Below are 24972 nucleotides of genomic sequence, written 5' to 3'. Positions count from 1 at the left end.
TTCAAAGAACAAAGAACAGTACAGGACAGGACCAGACACATCGGCCCTCCGAGCCTGCGCCAATCATGATTCCTGTGTTATATTATGATACTGTAACATACTACATACTGCACGTCCGGGGTCCATATCCCTCTATTCTCATCCTATTCATGTATTCTTCAAGATGCCTCTTAAATGTCACTATTGGATCTGCTTCCAATACCTCTCCCGGCAGTGCGTTCCAGGCAACCACCACCCTCTGTGTAAAAAAACTTCCCTTGCACATGTCCTCTAAACCTCGCTCTTCGCACCTTAAATCTATGTCCCATAGTAATTGACTTTTTCACCCGGGGAAAAAGTGTCTGACTATCCACTCTGTCCATGCCACTCACAATTTTGTAGACTTCTATCAGGTTGCCCCTCAACCACCGTCATTCCAGTGAAAACAATCCGAGTTTATCCAACATCTCCTCATAGCTAATACCGTCCGTACCAGGCAACATCCTGGTAACCCTCTTCTATGCCCTCTCCAAAGCATCATATCTTTCTGCTAGTGTGGTGACCAGAACTGTACACAATATTCCAAATGTAGCCTAAGGTTCTGTACAATTTTTACACTCAATGCCCCAACCGATGAAGGCAAGCATGCTGTATGCCTTCTTGACTTCCTTATCCACCTGCGTTGCCACTTTCAGTAATCTGTAATCTGTACACCCTGATGTCTCTGCCTGTCAATACTCCGAAGGGTTCTGCCATTTACTGTATAATTTCCACCTGTAATAGACCTTCCAAAAAGATGACTTGACATTTGTCCAGATTAAACTTCATCTGCCATTTCTCCGCCCAAATCTCCAACCGATCTATATCCTGCTCTATCCTCTGACAACCATTCCTCTTCACTTTCCGCAACTCCACAAACCTTACTAATCAGGCCAGTTACATTTTCCTCCAAATCATGTAGAAATACTAGGAACAACAAAGGTCCAAGCACTAATCCCTACAGAACACCACTAGTCACAGCCCTCCATTCAGAAAAGCATCCTTCCACCGCTACCCTCTTGTCTTCTATGACCTTAGCAAATCTAGGAAAGTTGCCAAGGACCCATAATAAAAGTAAGTCAGTATTAGGACTTTCATAGTTCCACAAACATGCCCTGCATGCTTCCTCTGATCTTTCCCCTCCTCCCTAATTTGCAGATACAAGGAGCTGTCTATAATATGCTTCAATGTTGGATACTTTCCAGCTCTACAAATAATCACTGCAAAATATGCAGAGCAGTTTTAAGAATCTTTGACAAATTTTCAATTACTCCCGTTGTTCAGTAAGAAAACAGATACTGCAGGAACTGCAATGTATCTTCAGCAACAACCAAATGAACAGGCCTTCCTGGTAGTGTCCAGATTATAGACGAGCGCAGTATCCAAATCCGGCTATATAAGTCGATCAGGAGTTGCTTCTGTCTCCTGCTCATGTTCAGGAGTTAAAGAACATGAAAGTAAAACATAAGTGCAATGAGCTTCGATTTCGATTGCAGTGTGGCAAATTATACAGATGAGATACATTGTCAGCCCTCATGTCCAATAATACAGAGGCACCTTGGGCTCAATGGTACCTTGGTTGCCTAATACTGCATTATTGGCTCGCTTGTAAACTGTTTGCAGTAAATCGGTAAAGTAAACTTTGAAGAATAAGGTTCAAGTTAGATCAAATCATATGCAAATATATTTAATGATGCACTGAATCAGTATTGAAAATAACAGGGCCTCGGAATTCAGCAGTGCCTGAAAATAGGCCTGATGGGGGCAGCTGCTCATTGCATGCATCAGTTTTATTTGATCCTTGGTGTCATGATATGCAGACATGCAGATAATGATATACAGACAGGCGCAGGCAGACAGCTAATGAACACAGAGAACAGGACATGGCTAATGAGCAGGCAGGACACTCAGGGATGGTATCTCACTATAAAAGGCACGAGGCGCTCACACTCCACCTCATTCCATTGATGAACATCTACAGAGTGCGTCAGGGTGTATTTACAGTATCACACTTCCAGCAGGTGGCTAAGAGATAGCCAGACAGAGTAACCACACTTAGGTTAGCAGAGAGTCGAACTCATGGAGAACCGTGCTAACTGTGCCACTGGTTCAATAAATCAGATTTCAAGGTCTGGAGTATCTTTTGAGGTTAAAGCTGCATCCAGTTGCAGCCTGTGTTATCCCAGAGTACATAACACAACATGCTACCAGGAGACTGCTTCATCTAGGTGGTTTACCTCAGTCTGTTCCGTGACGACCAGCAAATGTACCCGGCACCATGGAGAAGATTCAGGCTCCTCACCAGCTCAGGACCTCCGGCAATCTCAGTGCCAACTGGCGGATATTCAAGCAAACGTTTCTGCTGTACATCGAAGCTTCAGACCTCGTGGGTGCGTCTGATGCAAGGAAGATCACGCTTCTCCTCTCAACAGCGGGTGATCAAGCCATCGAACTCTTGAACTCTTTTCACTTCATCGAAGGCCAGGACAAGACAAAGTTTCAGACCATCCTGGACATGTTTGACAGTCACTGTGAAGTGGACACCAATGAAATCTTCGAGCGCTACATTTTCAAACAGCGTCTACAAGGTAAAGATGAATCTTTCAACTCCTTCTTAATTAACCTCCGCCTGCTAGCACTGTCCTGCAACTTTGGTGATATTGCTGACTCCATGATCAGAAAGCAAGTAGTTTTTGGAGTTCACTCTGATCCTCTGAGAGAGCAGCTACTGAAAATCAAGCATATGACCCTGCCAGTCACGATTGAAACATGCACAGTGCATGAGCACGCCAAAAATCGCTATGCCCAGTACAAATCGGCTGAAAATGAGAAACTTGCCTCCCACGAGGCAGAGAGTGTGCAGGCCATCTCCTGGATGCAGCGCCTCAGCATTGATGAAAGTGGCCATTTTGCGCGCTTTTCCCGGGGCCCCAGGCATGCGCGATGCGAACGGGATAACGAAGCGGCCGACACCCGCACTGCGCATGTGCGACGACATGCAGAGCGTCAGGACGCCGACATCATGACGTGCTCGAACTGCGGCAACGCCCACGTAAAGAAACACTGCCCTGTAAGAGGCAGGCGATGCTTAAACTGTGACAATATGCCTGGGCACTATGCAGCCTTGTGCAGGTCTACACCACCAGTCAGGGGCTAGCGTTCCCAATTCCGACGACGGCGCGTTCAGATTGTGCAACAACGATTACAGGATTCTGATCCTGACAGCACAACGGATCCAGAGGAAGAATGCCTGGACTCCGCCTACTGTGTGAGCATCATTAACAAATGTGAATATGCCACATCCAACTCATCACAAATTCAATCCATCCTCGCTGTGGATTCTGCGGACGAATGGCGTGCGGTGGTGCAGGTCAACCACTGCTCCATCCAGCAGCCTGCAGTCTCCAGGACAACAACGGAAATGCTATCACGGCACTGGAATCCTGCAATCTACTCGTCTCCAACCGGAGCACCCATGCACGGTTACGTTTTTAAATTGTCAAGCCAGACAGGACATCACTACTTGGCGCGCATGCCTGCAAGCAGCTGAACCTCGTGCAGCGGGTTTACACAACGGCATCCTCCAATGTGGATCTTCAGGCCGGCATTGAGGACATCCTCGCTCAGTATCCGGATACGTTCGACGGCATAGGCACCTGCCATATCGATACAACATTCTGAGACGACCTGATGCCAAGCCAGTGGTCCACGTACCGCACCGGGTCCCGGCTCCGCTGAGGGAGCGCCTGAAGGCACAGCTCAAGGATCTTCAGCAACAGGGAATCATTTCCAAGGTAACCGAACCGACTGACTGGGTCAGCTCGATGGTATGTGTTAGAAAGCCTTCGGGACACCTGCGCATCTGCCTTGATCCCAAGGCTATAATCGCATGCTGTTTGGCATTGTCTCGGCATCGGATATCTTCCATCGCATTATGGAGCAGGTGATGGAGAGCATTGAAGGGGTTTGTGTATACGTGGCCGACATCATCATATGGTCCACGACCCCTGAACAGCATGTTTCCCGTCTCCAGCAGGTATTCTGCTGTGTACATGCCAATGGCCTGAAGCTGAACAGGGCCAAATGTTGCTTTGGCATGTCGACACTCAAGTTCCTAGGTGACCAGATCTCTCAGCAGGGCCTGCGCCTGGACACAGACAAGGTCAAGGCCAACAAAGCCATGAAGGTCCCTGAAGACAAGAAGGCGGTGTTGTGCTTCCTGGGCATGGTCAATTTTCTGGGCAAGTTCATCCCAAACCTGGCCTCACACACCACGGCCCTACGAAACCTGGTGAAAAAGTCCACTGACTTTGAATGGAAGGCAGCACATCAGGCAGAGTGGTTGGAGCTGAAAGCCAAGCTCACCACTGCACCCGTCTTGGCATTTTTCGACCCAGGCAGGGAGACGAAGATTTCGACAGATACGAGCCAGGATGGCAACGGTGCGGTGCTGCTTCAATGCGATGACACTTCATCCTGGGCACCGGTAGCCTACGCATCGAGGGCCATGACGCCCACCGAAACAAGGTATGCGCAAATAGAGAAGGAATGCCTGGGTCTTCTCACTGGCATTCTCAAGTTTCACGACTATGTCTACGGCCTGCCGACATTCACTGTCGAGACGGATCACAGGCCTCTGGTCCACATCATCCACAAGGACCTGAACGATATGATGCAGCGCATCCTCCTCAAACTCAGAAGGTACGACTTTGACTTTGTGTACATGCCTGGCAAAGACCTTATCATCGCTGATGCATTGTCCCGCTCCATCACATTGCCTAGTGAACCGCTGGAAATCATCCAGCAAATTGAATCACAGGTGCAGCTGTGTGCTGGCATCCTCCCGGCGTCTGATGAGAAGGCGGTTCTGTTGTGCGACGAAACAGATGGGCATTGCGCAAAATTGCCTGCCCGCAACTGCTTTCATCTCCGTTTCCGTCCGTTGTTTTGCCACCTCCTGATACCTCGAACTGCGAGGCCACCAGTCAGGCTTCCATCCTGCCTGTTAAGGCGCCGTCGCCCCCACCGCCACCTCTCCGGCGGTCGACAAGGATCAGACACAAGCCCCAGAGACTGGACTTATGAACATTTGTTTTGTTTGCTATGTTCTGTTTTCTCACATTAGATAGCTGTCTTCACATGTAAATACGTTCACATATGCCACCGATTGTAAATATGTTAATATATGCCACCGCATGTAAGTATTTTCCCATATGCCAACAGAGCATTAAAAAGAAAGGAGAGTTGTCATGATATGCAGACATGCAGATAATGATATACAGACAGGCAGCTAATTAACACAGAGAACAGGACATGACCAATGAGTAGGCAGGACACTCAGGGGTGGGATCTGACTATAAAAGGCACGAGGCACTCACACTCCGCCTCTTTCCACTGATAAACATCGACAGAGTGAGTCAGGGTGTATTTACAGTATCACACCTCCAGCACGTGGATAAGAGCTAGTCTGGTTCAGTCAGACAGAGTAACCACATTTAGGTTAGCAGAGATTCGAACTCATAGAGAACTGTGCTAACTGTGCTACTGGTTCAATAAGTCAGATTGAACTAACTTCAAGGTCTGGAGTATCTTTTGGTTAAAGCTGCATCCCGTTGCAGCCTGTGTTATCCCAGAGTACATAACACAACACTTGGCAGCACATTAAATTAGTTCTGAGACCTCATTACAACAAGTCAGTTAGTGTGGACCAGATGATCCACAAATTGGGACACCTGCGACACCACTTAAAGGCAGCCCTTCTTATTGGATAAGTGCACAACAGCTGCAGAAGAGAAATGGTTGTAACCAGCAAATTGTGCGTCCTAGTTTCTCCGATAATGTTTTGGAGGCTGCAGTAAACAGAACAGCGATGTCTTGACATCCCCCGCCGCCCCCAACTACCATGGGAAGACAATTCTCCAGGCAACAATTGTGCAATGAAATCATGAAGAAACTAAGAGCTAAGAAGTGGCTGCAATATAGAAAGAAGTTTAATTCAAAATGTCCAATGCTTGTTAGGTGAATTGTACATTCTGGATTCTCCCTCTGTGAATCTGAGTGCAGCAACCAGGGGATTTTCACTGCAACATCATTGCAGTGTAATGTAAGCCAAATTGTGACACTAATTACCTCTGCAGAGTTGTCAAGCTTTACTCTTGTCTGCTCTTACTCTCTGCTCACAGCCTCCAGAACTCAGCATCAAATTCCCCAGACCTCATCCTCTCTTAATCCTCTGATGGGCGGCATGGTCGCACAGTGGTTAGCACTGTTGCTTCACAGCTCCAGGGTCCCAGGTTTGATTCCCGGCTTGGGTCACTGTCTGTGCGGAGTCTGCACGTTCTCCCCGTGTCTGCGTGGGTTTCCTCCGGGTGCTCCGGTTTCCTCCCACAAGTCCCGAAAGACGTGCTCTTAGGTAATTTGGACATTCTGAATTCTCCCTCCGTGTACCCAAACAGACGCCAGAATGTGGCGACTCGGGGCTTTTCACAGTAACTTCATTGCAGTGTTAATGTAAGCCTACTTGTGACAATAAAGATTATTATTATTATCCACGTTTGTGTGGACGAGCGCTAAACGGCGCCAGGGCGAGGACTCCCAGGGTCGGACATTTGTTCCCGTGGTCTGGGAGAATCAGGCACCAACATATTTAATGGCACATTTAAATATGTTAATCTGGATCTTGCCCAGCAAGGGTGAGATCCAGCTTGCAACGTCTCACTAGATCTTGTTAGATCTCACGAGGTGTTCGGAGTGTTGCAGATCTCGTGAGAGGCCTCTTGAGGATTATCGGCCTGGTCGCGTCACTGAGTCAGGCGCGCTGAAGCTGTTTGATTGTGCCCATGTTCCACAACATGTGTATAACCCTTTCTTTCAATACATCAATTCATCACTTTAATGGTTCTATCTTGCATTTTGGATGCCGATAGAGAAATAAAAATGGCTGGCGGTGCGTTTCAGGCTTGTAATGAGCGCGCGTAGGCTGCCTACCTAAAAATAATAATAGTAATTGTTTATTGTCACAAGTAGGCTTCAATGAAGTTACTGTGAAAAGCCCTTAGTCGCCACATTCCGGCGCCTGTTCGGGGAGGCCGATACGGGAATTGAACCCGCAAGCTGGCCTTGTTTTGCATTATAAGCCAACTGTTTAGCCCACTGAGCTAGACCAGACCCTGATTATGTGACTGATTTTGGGCCTGAACACTGGCCGCATTGCCATCGAATTTCTGGGCCACTATTTGCCCTGAATTAAATAATTTGCGCTTTAATTTTGTACCAATATTAAACTCCCTAATGAATGGCTACAGACAACATCTGTTTGCTGTAGAAGGCTTCTATGTTCTTCAATTAGATCTTCTTTAGCAGCAAAGTCTGGCAGGTGAGCTCCTGAGCACCATAAGGAACCAAAGCTCTCGGGAATTGAGGGGTCATTCCGAATCAACTGGCTAGTCATTCCTAATCAGTATAGAAGAAAATGGGGTCACTGTCTGTACCAGGTATCTGTGTGCTCTTTCGCAGATGGCAGTTATTACCACACTTGAGAATGTCCTGAAAAGGAAACAAACTCAAATACCAAATGATAGAGTTATTGGAATTCAAAGCCATACCCATTCATCTGCGACTTCTGTTAGTCACTGTATTCATACAATATGCAACATGAATTTTAAAAAGCTAGTGCACGTGTAAACATGAAACAGATCTGATTAGAAAGACATTCACTCTTTGAACAGTGCAATAACTTTTTTTTTTTAAAACAGCACATCTACAAATAATGGAATATGCTCCCACTTTGCATTAAAGTGCACAATGTGCAAATACGTGTAGCACTTTGTGTTCTTTGAATTCCAAACAGAATCAGCTTAAAACTGACAATCTATTATGAAAAAATGAAATAATGAGAATCCATCCATGTTCGAAGGATTGGTTCCACTGAAGTACATAAAAGAAGCAATAGCTTTACATAGGAACATCGGAGTACGCCATTCGGCCCTTTGAGCCTGCTCATCCATTCAATAAGATCACGTCTGATCTGATTGAGGTCTCAGCTTCACTTTCCTTTCTTTTATAGATCCGCGGCCGGATTCTCCGTTCCTGAGACTAAGTGTTGACGCCGGGGCAGGATTCTTGGAGTTCCACGACAGCAAAGCTGGCACCGTACCTGGGCCGATTCAGCAACTGCTGAGGGGCTAGCACCGGTGCCACGTGGAACACAATCGATTCCAATGAGAAACAGTGCCGGAATCTCCGTGTACAATGTTGACACTCAGGAGGCTGACAAGCTGCAGCCGCATATGTACACTGCACCCCCCACACACACCATTCCAGCCAACAAGATGGCAGGAAGGAGAGCTGCACCCTGTTTCATGGACGCCGAGCTCGCGACTCTCCTGTACACGGTGGAGGAGAGGCGATTGACCCTGTACCCCGCCTGGGAAACAGCCTGCCAGCCGCCACCGTTCGCCGTGCCGCAAGTGACAGAGGCGGTCAGCCCTGAGCAACACCGTTAAGACTGGCAAGCATTGCCGGAAGAAAGTGCACAACCTCCTCAGGGCGGCCAGGGTGAGTAGGCAACACTGTGCCCCTGGCACTGACTCACGTCCCACACACCCATATCCGACCCCCCCCCCCCTCCCCCCCGAGGGCTGCAGAACCCCCACACTGCACCACATGCCGGCACCCACAGCGGCCACCTTGGCCGGTTGCCCTGCCTACAGAGGCCACTAACTACCCATCCCCTGGGCTGCATAGGTAGGACTGTTTAATGCTGTGTACTTTCTGTTCCCCTGCCGCAAGAGAAGGCCACTCATAACCACCGGAAGAGGGAGAAAACCGGAGGTGGACCGCCAGACCTACGACACCTCACCGTGGCAGAGCAGAGGACCCTGGATGTGGTCAACGGCCCAAAGGAAAGGGAGGTCACCATGGTAGACATCGGCCGTGGGCAAGGAAGTGAGATAATGCTGAGTTATGGTTCCCCAACACCACCCTCACCCTCAGCCCACACCATTCTCATCTCTACACCACCCTCACCTCTACACCACCATCACCCTCACAGCACCCTCACATTCATCCCCACAATACCCTCAGCCCATTACCACCAAGCCCACAGTCTAATCTTGTAACTTATCTTGTGTCTTGCAGGACCTCCTGGGGATGGGGCATGTCCATCCGGTGTCCCCTGGCCCCAACCAGTGCCACAGCCAGAGCACCCCCCCCTTGAGCCGAGCAGTGACGAGGAGAGCAGCCCGGACAGCAGCCCTCAATCCGAGACTCAGGACACCCCAGAGCTTAAGTCCGAGATGACACATATTTCCCATCACAGCTATCTCCAACACCCTTCATCTTCCCACAGACACAGACCTCGGTCGAGCACTTTAGCGAAGAGGCTCCTGGGACATTGTCTGGTGCGCACCACACAGCTGACCTGGTACAGCAGGGGGAGGTAGGAACTCCAGAGGGGAGTGATCCACCTGGATGTAGCATTAGGGCCCATAAGGCCAGAAAGTTAGACACCAGTTAAGTTGGCACGGGTGCAGGGCACAACTCTGTACATATGTTGTAACTTAAACACCTGTTCACATTGTTACGACCTGCCTCGATGCTCGGGTGTGAGGGGTGGGCTGGTCTGGGTTGGCTAGAGAGAGGGTGCAGGGGGGAATGGGCTGGTCATTGTGGGTGGACTAGGCTCCCCCCGCTCCACCTCCTACCCCTCCACACGACCATCCCCATCACCATCACCCCAGGGAATCAATGGGACGTGTGATGGAATGGCCAGCTTGCATGCAGGATCACCCAGGTGGACTATGGAAAGTGCTACTGTGGGCAGGAGTCTGCCATTATCATACGATGTGGAGCACTAGATCCCATCGCAGAGCGGGTTGGCATCATCCTCCATCCCATGGACCAGACCCGGTGTTACAGCCAACCCAGGGCCCACACTCTGTAGTGCGGCAGGTACGTATAGAATTTAACTGCAGAAGGAGGCCATTTGGCCCATTCAGTTTGAACCGGCCCTTGGAAAGAGCACCCCCTACTTAAGTCCACGCGTCACCCGCTCCCTGGAACCCAGCAACCCAACCTAACCTTTCGGACACTAAGGAGCAATTTCCCATAGCCAATCCACCTAACCTGCGCATCTTTGGACTTTGGGAGAAAACAGGAGCACCCAGAGGAAACCCACGGAGACACGGGGAGAAAATGGAAACTCCACACAGGCAGTCAACCGAGGCCGGAATTAAACCTGGGTCCCTGGAGCTATGAGGCAGCAGTGCTAACCATTGTCATGTGAGAGTACCTTTAAGAAATGGGTGTTTATTACTGTAGTGATGTCAGACTGTGGGTGGAGCTGGGCTGTCTGTCAGCTTTTTACTTTCATTTTTGATCAGGCTGCAGGGTATGTTTTAGTTTCGTTTTCAGAGCTGGATAGCTGCAGTCACAGCCAGAAGGTGTATGATTCTCTCTCTGTAATCTAAAGACTGCAAATTGATCCTGGTGATTTAAAACTAATAACAGTAGTGACTTTAACCTGATGTGCTTCTGGTAAAAGGTGTTTTAAGTTGTATGGATGTTAAAAGGAAAGCTTAAAGGATTACTTAGTGTTGTATTCTTTGGGGGTTGTATTTGAATTAATGGTTGCTAAGATGTTCACTGTATGTTTTAAAAAGGTTAACCTGAGTTCATAGAATAAACATTGTTTTGCTTTAAAAAAAATACTTTTCCATTTCTGCTGTACCACACCTGTAGAGTGGGCCGTGTGCTCCCCACACCACAATCTAGTAACAGTTGTGGGTCAGGTGAACTCCATAACACACTTTGGGGTTCTCTAATACCTGGGCCATAACACCACTGTACACCGTACGGCCCATATCAAGGAGAGCGTTGCAGGGGGTGGGGTGGGATGTGGTGTCCGTTCCCCTGACCTGTTTCTCCAGCCCACCCCCCAGTTGGTGAACATGGAGGCGATCAGAGAGTCCTGTGCACATTGGCCCTGGCGCACACGTCATGCAGCCTCCCGTGCCTGCCAGGGCCCCACGTCCTGCCCACCTTCCCCTGCATTCTCCTCATCAGATGAGGCCTGGCATTCATCCTCCTCCTCCAGCATGTTGTCCCTTTGCTGCGCAATGTTGCAGAGGACACAGCAGGCCGCCAAGGCGCAGGCGACCCTTTCAGCGTCATACTGGAGGGCCCCTCCAGAGTGGTCGAAGCACCTGAACCACATCTTCAGGAGGCCAAAGCACAGCTCGATGACTCTCCTGGGTTGCTGCATGGGTGTCGTTGTCACGGGTCTCCGCATCGGTCTGTAGCCCCCGGATAGGCGTCAGCAGCCACGACCGCAGCGGATAAACCCCGTCACCCAGGAGCCAACATTCCAGCACGAACATGTCAGGAATTGTCTAGTTTGTCAGGATAAAGGCACCGTGCACACTACCCGGGTATGGGGCATAGATATGAATGATGCACATCTGATGGTCACATATCAGCTGCACGCTCATCAAGGTGAAACCGTTTTCAGTTTGTGTAGACCAGCAGGAATTCGTAGGGCGACATGCATCCCATTGATCACCCCTGGACCTGGGGCATTTGCCGATGGCGGCGAAATCCACTTCAGTGGGGATCCTGGTAGGCTCGGTCCACATTGAAATGGATGTAATGAACTGACTGGGCATCTCGGGCCTCCATGACGGCACGGATACACCTGTGTGACGAGGTCTGCGAGATCCCAGACAGTTCCCCACTCGGTGCCTGGAAGAACCCCGTCGCGTATAGGTTCAGGACGACTGTCATCTTGACGGCCAACGGGAGTGCATGCCCTATACCCCCGCAGTGCCAGGTGCGCCATGATCTGGCAGATATGTTGCACTGTCTCCCTGCTCAGCCAGAGTCTTCGACAGCATGCCCGGTCCAGCAGGTCCTCGAATGACGGGTGCCGCTGGTACATGCGAGGCCTCATGCAGCGCCTCCTTTGCACTTTCTACACCTCCTCGGCCTGTTGGGTGGCCGGTTCTACATCCTGGGCGGATGCCTCCTGTTCCTCTAGGGCACGCTCCATTGCTACACGTTCCGCTGCTGCACACTCTGCTGCTGCAGCATCCTCCTCCTCGAGCGGCGCCAGCTCATATAGCCACATGACAGCCCCCAGGGCTGCAGCGACTAGCAGGAAGGCCATCATTGCTGGTTGTAAGCCAATATCCCTTATCTGCAGGGGGCTAAAGGCCGACATGTTAGCATGGTGCGTTCCCCAGTGTCCAACAAGGTCCACCGGGCCACATGATGGCCCTGCAGACTCTAGCAGATTACCCCTTCTATCTCTCACCCCTGGCTCTGGCGCCTATCCTTGCTGCCAGGGGTACTGTCAGCTGGCACTGCCCATGCCAGCGGTATGCTCCCTGGTCCCTGCCTGGCGCCCCTGTGGAGACTACAGTGGCCGTTGCCCTTGCGTGGGCCGCCTGATATGTTGCTGGCGGGTGGCGGACGGGTGAGAGGGTGGGGGGGGTTTAGTATGGCGGAGGGTGGGGTGCGGGGGTTTAGAGCTTTAGAGCTGATGTCACTCTGCAGAACCAGGTGTCGAAGGTGGGCGATCGAAGGGTGCGCAGCATGATGGCTGCATTGCAGGCCACGGCAATGCCTTACCCCCATGGTGGGTCACCCCGGCCACTTGGCCTGGTTCCCCGTCACACCCCCTCCCGACCCCGGCAGGACCCCCCCGACCCCCCCCCCCCCCCACCCCCCCCCACCCCCGCAGAGAGCCCAGCCAGTGTCCAGCCTGGCAGCCCAAGGTCACGCCTTTCTGTGTCCTACCTCCTCTCTCTTCCTCATCAGCCACGATGCCGGTTTCACAATTTTTAAAAGCACAAGTGAATCGGGAACGTGGCCCATTGGAGGCCCCGGAGAATACTGGGTCTCGCCCGCTGTTGATATGCAAATGTGTTTACATCATATGCATTCCGGAACACATTGACGCCGCTGTCGATGTGATGGAGAATTGCGATTTGGCATCAAATCGGCGCCCACTGCGATTTCGGCGTCGGAGCTGATTCTCTGCCCAATCACGTTTCCCGATTCTGGCATCAGCCAACGGAGAATCCGGCCCCCGACCTCCATTACCAACTGGGAAGGAAACTTCCACAGGTAATGACACACAGAGTAAAACATTCTCCTCACCTCTGTCTTGAAAAGGAGACTTCTTATACTTAAACTATGCTCCTGAGGAAGTACCCACCCTATTCAGTCCCCTCAGGATATTATATGTTTCAAAAAGATCACCTTTCATTCTTCTAAACTCCAAAGGTATCGGCACAATCAGTTCAACCTTTCTTCATAAGGTAAACCCTTAATCTTATTTGGTTTCTTCACCCAAGTCATTAATTTAGATTGTAAATAGTTGAGCCCCCAGCACTGATCCCTGTGTCACTCTACTAGTTACAGCTTGCCATTCTGAAAAGGACCAATTTATTCCTACACGCTGCTTCCTGTGAGCTAACCAATCCTTTGTCCATGCTAATATGTTACTCCCGACACCATGTTTGCGTTCTGCCAGGGTCGCTCAGCTGCTGAGCTCATTACGGCCTTGGTTCAAACATTGAGAAAACAGCTGAACCCGAGAGATGAGGCGAGACAGATTTCTCTTGACATCAAGGCTGCATTTGATCAAGTATGGCATTGAGGAGCACTAACAAATCTGGAGTCAATAGGAATCGGGAGGAAGGGGAAACTTTGCACTGGTTGGAGTCATAGCGAGCACAAATGAAGATGGCAGGGGTTATTGGAAGTCAGTCATCTCAGTCCCGGGACATCACTGCAGGTGTTCCTCAAGGTAGTATCCTAGGCCCAACAAGGGCGGCACAGTGGCAAAGTGGTTAACACTGCTGCCTCACAGCGCCAGCGACGAGGGTTCAATTCCGGTCTTGGGTGACTGTGTGGAGTTTACATATTCTCCTTGTGACTGTGTGGGTTTCCTCTGGTGCTCCGGTTTCCTCCCACAGTCCAAAGATGTGTAGGTTAGGTGGACTGGCCATTCTAAATCGCCCCTTGGTGTCCAAAAGGTTAGTTGGGGTTACAGTGATAGGATGCGGCATGGGCCTAGGTAGGCTAACCTTTGGAGGGTTGATGCAGACTCAATGGGCCAATCTGTCTCCTTCGGCACTGTAAGGATTCTATGTCTTCAGCTGCTTCATCAGTGATCTTTCTTGCAACACAAGGTCAGATGTGGGGATATTCGCAGATGACTGCACAATGGTCAACACCATTCGTGACGCCTCAGAGTCTGAAGCAGTCCATGTGCAAATGCACCAAACCTGGACTATATCCAGGCTTGGGTGAGAGGTGGCAAGTAATATTTGCGCCACATTGCGCCAGGCAATGACCATCTCCAATGAGAGAGAATCAAAGCATTGCCCATTGACATTCAATGGCATTACCAACACTGAATCTCCCGCTATCAACATCCTGGGGGTTACCATTGATCAGAAACCGAACTGGACTAGCCATATTAATATTGTGGCTACAAGAGTAGTTCAAAGACAACGAATCCTATCGCAAGTATCTCACCCCCTGACTCCCCAAAACCTGCCCACCACCGACAAGTCAGGAGTGTGATGGAATACTCTCCACTTATCTGGATGAGCACAGTAAGAAGTCTTACAATACCTGGTTAAAGTCCAACAGGTTTCTTTCAAATCACTAGCTTTTGGAGCATAACTCCTTCCTCAGGTGAATGAAGAGGTGGGTTCCAGAAACATATAATTGGACAAAGCCAATGATGCTGGACGATACTTTGAATGCGAGTCTTTGCAGGTAATTAAGTCTTTACAGGTCACTTCCGGTGGCAGCCATGGAGGAGTAGGTCGCACATTTGATAGCTCCCGCCTGTAATGGGCTTTTGGATCTTTTTCCCCTGTTTCTTTTCGGATTTTATGGGATAAACCAATGAAAAGTGAGACAGTAAGGAGAAATCCCCCTCCGGTGTATGGATAACTGGACCAGAAGTGGCCGTGTGAGACAACAAAGTCCTATAAGGGAGATGCAAGCAGAGCTGGTAATGCGGGAAAGCATGGCGGAGAGCAAGGGAGACGGCACAGTGGTCGACGGAGCAGCTGGTCAAGTTTTTCGAGGATTGCTTCGCCAAGCTGAAGAAGGACACGCTGGACCCGATTAAGGCTTCGATTGATCAAGTCGTTCAGAATCAGGAAACCCATGGGAGAACGATCCAGGAGGTTGAAAAATAATTGTCCGAGCACGAGGAGTATATAACCGTGCTGAAAAGCAAGGTGGGGATGATGAACGACCGCCAGAAAAGAATGCAGGAGAAGCTGAAGGACCTGGAGAATAGGTCCAGAAGGCAGAATCTCAGAATTGTTGGCCTAACTGAAGGCAGTGAGGGATCGGATGCGAGGGCCTATGTGACGGACATGTTGGAGAAGTTGATGGGGGCTGGGGCGTTCCCTCAGCACCTGGACAGAGCGCACAGAGCCCTCGCGAGGAAGCCCAGAACGAACGAGCCGCCGAGGGCCATGGTGGTACGTTTTCACCGTTTCATGGACAAGGAACACGTTTTGCGGTGGGCCAAGAAAGAATGGAGCAGCAAGTGGGAGAACTGTGAGTTGCGCATCTATCAGGACCTGGCAGCAGATTTGGCCAAGAGTTCAATCGGGCAAAAATGCCCCTCTTTAAGAAGGGGGTGAAGTTCGGGATGCTGTACCCAGCTGTCTGTTGGTCACACATGAAAAGGCAGACGAAGTATGGACCTTTATTAAAGAAATGAAGCTGGAGGCGAATTAAAAGACACTTCAGCCTTGGAGAAGTACTGTGCCAGCGATGTGTGGTGCTGGATTGTATAAATTTAAATAGCTATGTGAAATAATGGGCTGTGTGGATGGTTAAAGGTTGATCTGTCTTGCAGGGACCTTGTTAGAGGGGGGGGGGTGGGCTTTGAATTTAGATCTGCTTTTTGGGTGACTATTTTTCCTAAAGTGACTGTTTCTTCATTGTTTTTTCTGTTGTTCGTTTACTGGTGAATGTGATGCTTTTAAAATGTTTATTCATGTGAGGGGGGAAAAGAGGAGAGTACAATAGGGAGACAGACTGCTTGGTGCCAAGGGCAGGAGCTATCGGGTCAGCTGACTCTAGGAAGCGTAGTGTGGGGGGGGGGGGTGAGCAGGTGTTAAGCTGGAGTTTGACTTGGGGGATTGGGTTTCTAGTGTTGTTGCTCGGGGTGGGGAGCTGCTTTGCAGACAGGGGAGGAACTGTTACTAGGGGACAAATGGGAGGTCAGGAACGGCGACAGCCCGAGTGGGGACTCGAGGAAGCAGAGGGCGCGAGCTCGAGGCTGGCTTAAAACGGGTGATGGCTAGTCGGCCGGGGGGAGGGGGTGGGTTTGGAAGACCGTCGTCCAGGCTGATCACATGGAACGTGAGAGGACTGAATGGGTCGGTCAAGAGGGCTCGCATGTTCGCGCATTTGAGGGAACTGAAGGCGGATGTGGCAATGCTACAAGAGACACACCTAAAGGTTACAGCCCAGACGCGATTGAGGAAGGGGTGGGTTAGCCAAGCGTTCCACTCAGGACTGGACTCCAAGACCAGGTGGTAGCGATCTTGATCAGCAAACGAGTGGCATTCAAGGCAGGGATAGGTACATAGTGGGGTAGGTACATAATGGTGAGTGGGAAGCTGGAGGGGGTGCGAGTGGTACTTGTGAACATATATGCTCCGAATTGGGACGACGTGGAATTTATGAGGCGGGTGTTAGGTCAGATCCCAGAGTCACATAACCTGATCATGGGAGGGGACTTCAACACAGTCATTGATCCGGAATTGGACCAGTCAAAATCCAGGACAGGGAGGAGGCCGGCTGCGGCAAAGGAATTGAAGGGTTTTATGGAACAGATGGGGGGAGTAGATCCATGGAGGTTTGCACGGCCGAGGACGAAGGAGTTTTCCTTTTTTCACATGTCCATAAGGTATACTCTCACATCGACTTTTTTGTTCTGAGCAGGGCGCTAATACCGAAGGTGGTGGATACTGAGTATTCGGCAATTGCAGTATCGGATCATGCCCCGCACTGGGTGGATCTACAGGTTAGTGTGGAGAGAGGGCAACGCCCGCTGTGGAGACTGGATGTGGGGATGCTAGCGGACGAGGCGGTCTGTGGGCGGGTTAACAAATCCATCCAGAACTACCTGGAAACAAATGATACGGGGAGGTCTCTGCAGCGACGGTCTGGGAAGCTTTGAAGGCAGTAGTCAGAGGGGAATTAATCTCGATACGGGCCCACAGAGAAAAGGTGGAACGGGCTGAGAGGGATAGATTAGTGGAGGAGATACTCCAGGTGGACAAGAGATACTCGGAGGCCCCGGATGCGGGGCTACTGAGGGAGCGGCGGAGGTTACAGATGGAGTTTGGGCTGTTGACCACAGGGAAAACAGTGGAACAGTTGAGGAAGGCAAGGAGGGCGATCTATGAGTACGGGGAAAAGGCAAGCAGAATGTTGGCGCACCAGCTCAGGAAAAGAGATAGGTAAAGTAAAGAGTAGAGACGGTAATACTGTCCTGGACCTAGCAGGGGTGAACGAGGTGTTTAAGGACTTTTACAGTAAATTATACGAGTCAGACCCCCCGGCTGGCGTGGAGGGGATGTGGCAATTTCTGGATCAGTTGAGGTTCCCGAGGGTATGTATGGTTGAGGTGCGTGAAGATGGGGGGCGAGGGGGATGTTTATTTTACCATGTTGATGTCTTTGTTTATGTTACGGTTATAAAAATGTTCAAATACCTTAATAAAATATTACTAAAAAAAAGGCTTTACAGGTCGAGACAGAGCAACTGGAGAGAGGGATAATCACAAGTTAAAGAGGTGTGAATTGACTCAAGCCAGGACAGTTGGTAGGATTTCGCAAGCCCAGGCCAGATGGTGGGGGGGTGAATGTAATGCGACATGAATCCCAGGTCCCGGTTGAGGCCGTACTCATGTGTGCGGAACTTGGCTATAAGTTTCTGCTCGGCGATTCTGCTTTGTCGCGCGTCCTGAAGGCCGCCTTGGAGAACGCTTACCCGGAGATCAGAGGCTGAATGCCCTTGACTGCTGAAGTGTTCCCCGACTGATACACTTTCAATAATAGACGACGAGTGATAAACGTAACTGAGGCTTTAATACATGAAACAGCAAGCCTCCGGCCTCTGGAACCAAACTAGGTCCAGAGGCAGCGTCTTGACGACCACCACTTGGGCTCTCCAGGGGCTGTTACTAGCCTCAATAATTCCCTCTCGCAGGAGTCGCTAGATCTCTGACCTGATGTAGGCCCTGTCCTGGGTATTGTAGCGTCTGCTTCTGGTAGAGACGGGCTTACAGTCCGGGGTGAGGTTTGCGACGAGGGATGGTGGGGCGACCTTATGGGTCGCGAGGCTACAGACGGTGAGGGGGGGCAGGGGTCCGTTGAACTTTAAGGTAAGACTCTGGAGGTGGCACTGGAAGTCGAGCCCCAGTAATAGGGCAGTGCAGAGGTGAGGGAGGACGTAGAGCCTAAAGTTGATGTACTACTTGCAAAGTGAGGGTCGTGACACAGTACCCCCGGATCACCACTGTGTGGGATCCGGAAGCCAGTGAGATTTTCTGGGTCGCGGGTAGGATGGGGAGGGAGCAGCGCCTTACCGTATCTGGGTGTATGAAGCTGTCCATGCTCCTGGAGTCGAAAAGACAGGCGTCTCGAGCCCGTTGATCCGGACGGTTGTTGTAGACTTCGCAAGGTGATGCGGCCGGGACTGGTCGAGTGTGACGGAGGCGAGTGTTGGAAGACAGTCGGCGGAAGCGGCGGCCAGCATACGGTCGGGCGAGCTGGGTTCCCGGGAGGCAGCGGAGTGGTACCAAGATGGTGGCTCCCATGAGTCACACGTGGCGGGCGAGGTTCAAGATGGCGTCCCCCATGGGTCGCACGTGCTGGGCGAGGTGCAAGATGGTGTCCAAGATGGCGGCCCCCGTGGGTCACATGTGTCGGCTGAGATTAAAGATGGCGGCGCCCACGGGTTGCACATGGCGGGTGGCGCGGCAGCTGGGGGTGGCCCCGACCGGCAGCAGGCAGCGCTGCTGTGCCTAGAAGATTTAGGGGGGGGGGTCGGGCCTGGCAGGCTTTTGCGAAGTGGCCCTTCTTCCCACAGCCGTTACAAGTAGCGTTCCGTGCCGGGCAGCGTAGTCGCAGGTGAGTACCCTGGCAGCAGAAGTAGCACTTCGGGCCTCCGCCATTGGTGGGCCGCTGCGCGGCGCAGGCTTCCGTCGCGCCCGGGTCGGTTGATGGCTGCGCCCACGAGGGTGCTGCATGGTCGTTGGTGTAGGCCCCCATGTTCTGGGAGGCCACCTCCAGTGAGTTGGAGAGCTGGACTGTCTCTGGGAGGCCGAGTGTCCCCCCTTCTAATAAACGCTGGCGGATATAGTTCGAGTGCGTGCCCGCGACATAGGCGTCCCTGATCAGTAGCTCCACGTGCTGGGTAGCCGATATCGGCCAACAGTCACAGCTTCGACAGAGGATGCGCAAGGCGTAGAGGAATTCCGCGAGTGATTCCCCAAGGCATTGGCGTCTCGTGGCGAGGAGGTGCCTAGCATATACCTGGTTGACGGATTTCACATAATGTCCTTTTAGCAGCGTTATCGCCGCCGCGTACGAGGGGGTGTCCCTGATGAGGTTAAAGACTCTTGGGCTCACCCGTGCGTGGAGGACCTGCTTCTTCTGGAGGTTCGTGAAGTCCTCGTTGAAAGATGCGAGGTAGGCCTCGAAGCAGCTTAGCCAGTGTTCAAAAGTCTCTGCAGCTTCAGCTGCTTGTTGGTCCAGTTGCAAGCGATCAGGCTTGAGTGAGGAGTTCAGCTGGAGTGAAGCGTCCACCTTTAGACGTTTAGTGTATTAAATTGATACACCATCAATAATAGACGACGAGTGATAAATGTAACTGAGGCTTTAATACACTAAACAGCAAGCCTCCTGCCTCTGGACCCGAACTGGGTCCGGAGGCAGAAACTTGCCACTTTTATACAGAAGCCCCGAGGGGAGGAGTCACAGGCGGAGCCAGCCTGGACAAGCCCAGGCATGTACAACACAGCACAGTGAATATAATACAATAAACACAATAACATGGTTTACCACACTGACTGGTGCCTGCCGATTGTCGCGCGATGTCCGTTCATCCATTGTCACAGCATCTGCATCGTCTCGCCAATGTACCACGCCTCGGGACATCCGTTCCTGCAGCGCCCAAATCGGGGGTGGCGCCGGTTTGATGCCGGTTTTCGAGTCTCCACTCCCTCTGAAATGGCGTCATCATGCCGTGCAGCACATGACATTGCAACGGTGTTGGCGCATCATCGTCAGGCCCTCCCGCGATGCTCCGCTCCCGATGGGCCAATTTCCCAACCACGTGGTTGACGTGTGGTCGGAGCGGTCGGGAACCCGGCATGGCGGCTGCGGACTGCGTCCAGCGCTGCCAAACTCGGCCGGGATCCGTGCCGCTGGCCGGGGGGGGGGCTTCCGCAAGAGCTGGGGGTCTGGTGGGGGGTGGCCAGGGAGTATCCTGTGGAGTCCAATTTGGTCCGTACACGGCCGGTGCCATGTTGTACGGCACAACCACTGCAGGCCATCGCCGTGAGCCAGGGACTCAGCTATTTTCCGTGGGTGAGTCGGGGGTTTCACCCGGCGCCACAGCTAGCCACTTACCGGTCCCGGAATTGGTGAGGGTTCGGTGCAGATATTGGCGTCGTGAAACGCCTGCGAACAGCGACTATGATACCACACACCCCTGCCATGGCAATCTCTGCAAGACGTGCCAGATCATCGACATGGGTACCACCATTACATGTGAGAACACCACCCACCAGATATGTGGTACATACTTGTGCGACTCGGCCAACGTTGTCTAGTTCATATGCTGCAGGAAAGGAAGCTGCGAAGCGTGGTACATTGGCGAGACCATGCAGACGTTGCGACAACGGATGAACGGACATCACGCAGCAATCGCCAGGCAGGAATGTTCTCTTCCAGTCGGGGAACACTTCAGCAGTCAAGGGCATTCGGCCTCTGATCCTCGGGTAAGCGTTCTCCAAGGCGGCCTTTAGGATGTGCGACAACGCAGAATCGCCAAGCAGAAAGTTATAGTCAAGTTCCGCACACATGAGTACGGCCTCAACCGGGGACCTTGGATTCATGTCGCATTACCCCCATCATCTGGCCTGGGCTTGTGAAATCCTACCAACTGTCCTGGCTTGAGACAATTCACACCTCTTTAACCTGTGATTATCCCTCTCTCCAGTTGCTCTGTCTGGACCTGTGAAGACTTAATTACCTGCAAAGACTCGCATTCAAAGTATCGTCCAGCGTCATTGGCTTTGTCCATATATATGTTTCTGGAACCCACTTCTACATTCACCTGAGGAAGGAGCTGTGTTCTGAAAGCTAGTGATTCGAAAGAAACCTGTTGGACTTTAACCAGGTGTTGTAAGACTTCTTACTGTGCTCAACCCAGTCCAACGTCGGCACCTCCACATCATGTATAAAAGCAAATTACTGCGGATGCTGGAATCTGAAACAAAAGAAAAAATGCTGGAAAATCTGAGCAGGTCTGGCAGCTTCTGTAGGGAGAGAAAAGAGCTAACGTTTCGAGCCCAATGACTCTTTGTTAAAGAGTCATTGGACTCGAAACGTTAGCTCTTTTCTCTCCCTACAGATGCTGCCAGACATGCTCAGATTTTCCAGCATTTTCTCTTTCGTTCCACATCATGTATAATTGGAGCTTGACATCCCTGCTCCTGTTCATGAATCCTCTTACCATGAAGGCCAACATACCATTTGTCTTCTTTACCGCCTGCTGTACCTGCTTGCTTACCTTCAGTGACTGGTGTACGAGGACACCCAGGTCTCGTTGCACATTCCCCTGCCATAATTTATGGCCATTCAGATAATAATCTGCCTTCTCGCTTTTGCTACCAAAGTAGATAACCTCACATTTCTCTAAATTATACTGCACCTGCCATTCGTTTGACAACTCACTCAGCTTGTCCAAGTCACACTGAAGGATCTCTGCATCCTCCTCACAGCTCACCTCCCACAGATCTTGGTGTCATCTGCAAATCTGGAGATATTACATTTTGTTCCCTCATCTAAATCATTAATATATACTGTGAATAGCTAGGGCCTCAGCACCGATCCCTACGGTACCCCACTAGTCACTGCAGGCCAATTTGTAAAAGACCCATTAATTCCTATTCTTTGTTTCCTGTCTGCCAACCAGTTTCTTTTTTTTTTATAATTTAGAGTATCCAGTTAATATTTTCCAATTAAGGGGCAATTTTAGTGTGGCCGATCCACCTAGCCTGTACATCTTTGGTTGTGGGGGTGAAACCCACGCAGACACGGGGAGAATGTGCAAACTCCACATGGACAGTGACCCAGAGTCGGGATCGAACCTGGCACCTCGGCGCCGTGAGGCAGCAGTGCTAATCTCTGTGCCACCGTGCTCCCCTGCCAACCAGTTTTCTATCCATCTCAATACACTACTCCTAATCCCGTGCACTTTAATTTTACACTCTAATCTCTTATGCAGCAAATATGCCAACACTACTGGCTCCCATTGTCAACTAGATTAGTTAGACAAAGTCATGTTGGCTCTGCCTGAACAAATTGTGATTTTCTAAGTATTCTGCTACTATCTCCTTAATAATGGGTTCTACCACATTTTATGCTAACTGACCTGTAGCTTCTTGCCTCACCATTTTCTTGAATAGAGGTGTTACATGAATTATTTTTCAAACTGATGGGACCCTTCCAGAATTTAAGTTATTTGAAAGATTATAACCAATGCACCTATTATCTCTGCAGCAACTTCCTATGAAACCCTAGGGTGCAGGCTATCCAGTCCTGAGGACATGTCAGCCTTTATGTCCAGTAGTTTCCTCACACTTTTTTCCTGGTGATGGTGATTGTTTTACGTCATCCCTCCCTATCATTTCCTGATTTTCAACCACCTTTGGGAATTTTCCAAGTCTTCTACTAAAATACAAAATACTTATTCAACACCTGCACCATTTATTTTCTTTCCATTAACAATTCCCCAGACTCGTACTCGAGTGGACCAGCCTTAGTTACTCATTTCTTGTTCAAATACTTGTAGAAACTCTTATCATACATGTTTATATTACTAGCTAGATTTCTCTCATACTGTTGCTTTCTTTATTTTTTTTAGTCATTCTATGCTGGTTCTTAAAGTCTATCCAATCCTCTGACCTACCACTGATCTTTGCAGATTTGTAGGGCGCGATCCCACGGCTACGCTGCACCCGGAAAGCAGCTCACCGCGGCCAGTGTGACAGCTGGTCTCACTCTAATATGTAGTTTCCTGAGGTACTGAGGCATTGGGATCTATCCCCTTCGCCTCAGAGACCTCAGGCGAAAGCTGTTCAGCACTGGTCCCCACAAATGGGTGCAAAACAGAACGGCACTTGTGGGGTCCCTGGGGGTCGGAGACCCCAGGTGCATTCTCCTTGGGAAGAGTGATGCCCTGGCACTGCTGGTGCCACCTGGGCACACTGGCAGTTCCACCTGGGTGCCAGCCTGCCACTGCCAAGGTTCCCAGGTGACACTGCCAGCTGGCAGGGGCACTGCCAGGGTACAAGGTTGGCACTGTCAAGGGGACCTTCCCACAGTGCTTGAAGGGGGTCAGGGGTTGCATTGGGGGCTTCAGAGATCCCAATGGCATCTCCATCTGGAGGGGCTGGTTTAGCACAGAGGGGCTGGTTTAGCACACTGGGCTAAATAGCTGGCTTTTAAAGCAGACCAAGGCAGGCCAGCAGCACGGTTCAATTCCCGTACCAGCCTCCCCGAACAGGCGCCGGAATGTGGCAACTAGGGTCTTTTCATAGTAACTTAATTTGAAGCCTACTTGTGACAATAAGCGATTTTCATTTTCTCATTTCATCTCTCGCTACATTGAGGAGTTCCAGTGAGCAGAGCTCCACAGTGTAGAAAACCAGACTGTGTGCGGCCTTGGCCGCGCAGTCCCCGCTGGAGGCCCCTTATTTAATGTGAGTGCGAGCGCCGGGAAATACGTGACTAAACGCGCTCAATATGGGACTTTGTTCCCATTTAGTTGAATCGCACCTGTAGTGTTTGTTTCCATTTAATATTATCCTTGGCTTCCTTATTTAGCCATGGACGATGCATCCTTCTCAAAGTGATTTTCTTTCGAACTGGGATAAATCTTGGCTGAGATATCTCCTTAAAAGGTTGCCACTGCAACGCTATTGTCCTTTAGCAGCGTTTCCCTTGGTCAATTCTGTCTTCATACTTTCATAGTTAGCTTTAGTTCGGTTTAAAATACTAGCCATGGATACACACTTCTCACTTTCAAACTGGTCTGGATAGAATTTGTATTGTTTAATCTGGTCAAGCCCCCGATTTAAAAATGAACCCACATTGCTATGTGTTCATAAGGCCGATTGAGCCATTTTTGAATTTAAGGGATATGGTTTTGCTCTTGACTATATTCGATGTAATGTAAAGACAAAATTAAGATGGTTCACTCCTGGGTTGGAGCCAAGCTGGAAGGTGGAGCCAACTGGACATAGGTTGATTCTCCAGGCTGCCAATCTAATGAGACTCCATTTTGGAAACACAGATTTTGATAAATGCCTCTACAATGTCCAATGAAGTAAATTTTCCACAGTTAGAAGCAATCATTAGATTGGCAACTAGGAGACTGAAATTCCACATCTGTAGGATCAGGGAATTTACTCTGGTGTGTTTGCAATCTGGAACATCCAGGAAGATGTTTTCAGGTTTTCCAAAGTTTCTTCAATCACACACTGGGAGCATTGAGGCCGCTGGGACAGGGAGCCAGGATTTCCTGAGTCAGTTTAAGGCAGTATCTGAAATTAATGTTGTTTATCAAATTGCTCATTTCTGCTTCCTTTGCTCGACGATGCTCGGATAA

General features: G+C 50.5%; 1 protein-coding gene across 1 annotated transcript in view; it reads right to left on the bottom strand.

The window, feature by feature from the left end:
• klhl32 (kelch-like family member 32) overlaps positions 1-24972 on the bottom strand; it is a 495489-nt gene that overhangs the window by 40707 nt on the left and 429810 nt on the right. The window lies entirely within an intron of this gene.

The sequence above is a fragment of the Scyliorhinus torazame genome, chromosome 4, assembly GCF_047496885.1.
Source record: "Scyliorhinus torazame isolate Kashiwa2021f chromosome 4, sScyTor2.1, whole genome shotgun sequence".
Lineage (NCBI taxonomy): Eukaryota > Metazoa > Chordata > Chondrichthyes > Carcharhiniformes > Scyliorhinidae > Scyliorhinus > Scyliorhinus torazame.
This window is presented reverse-complemented; position numbering and strand designations above follow the sequence as displayed.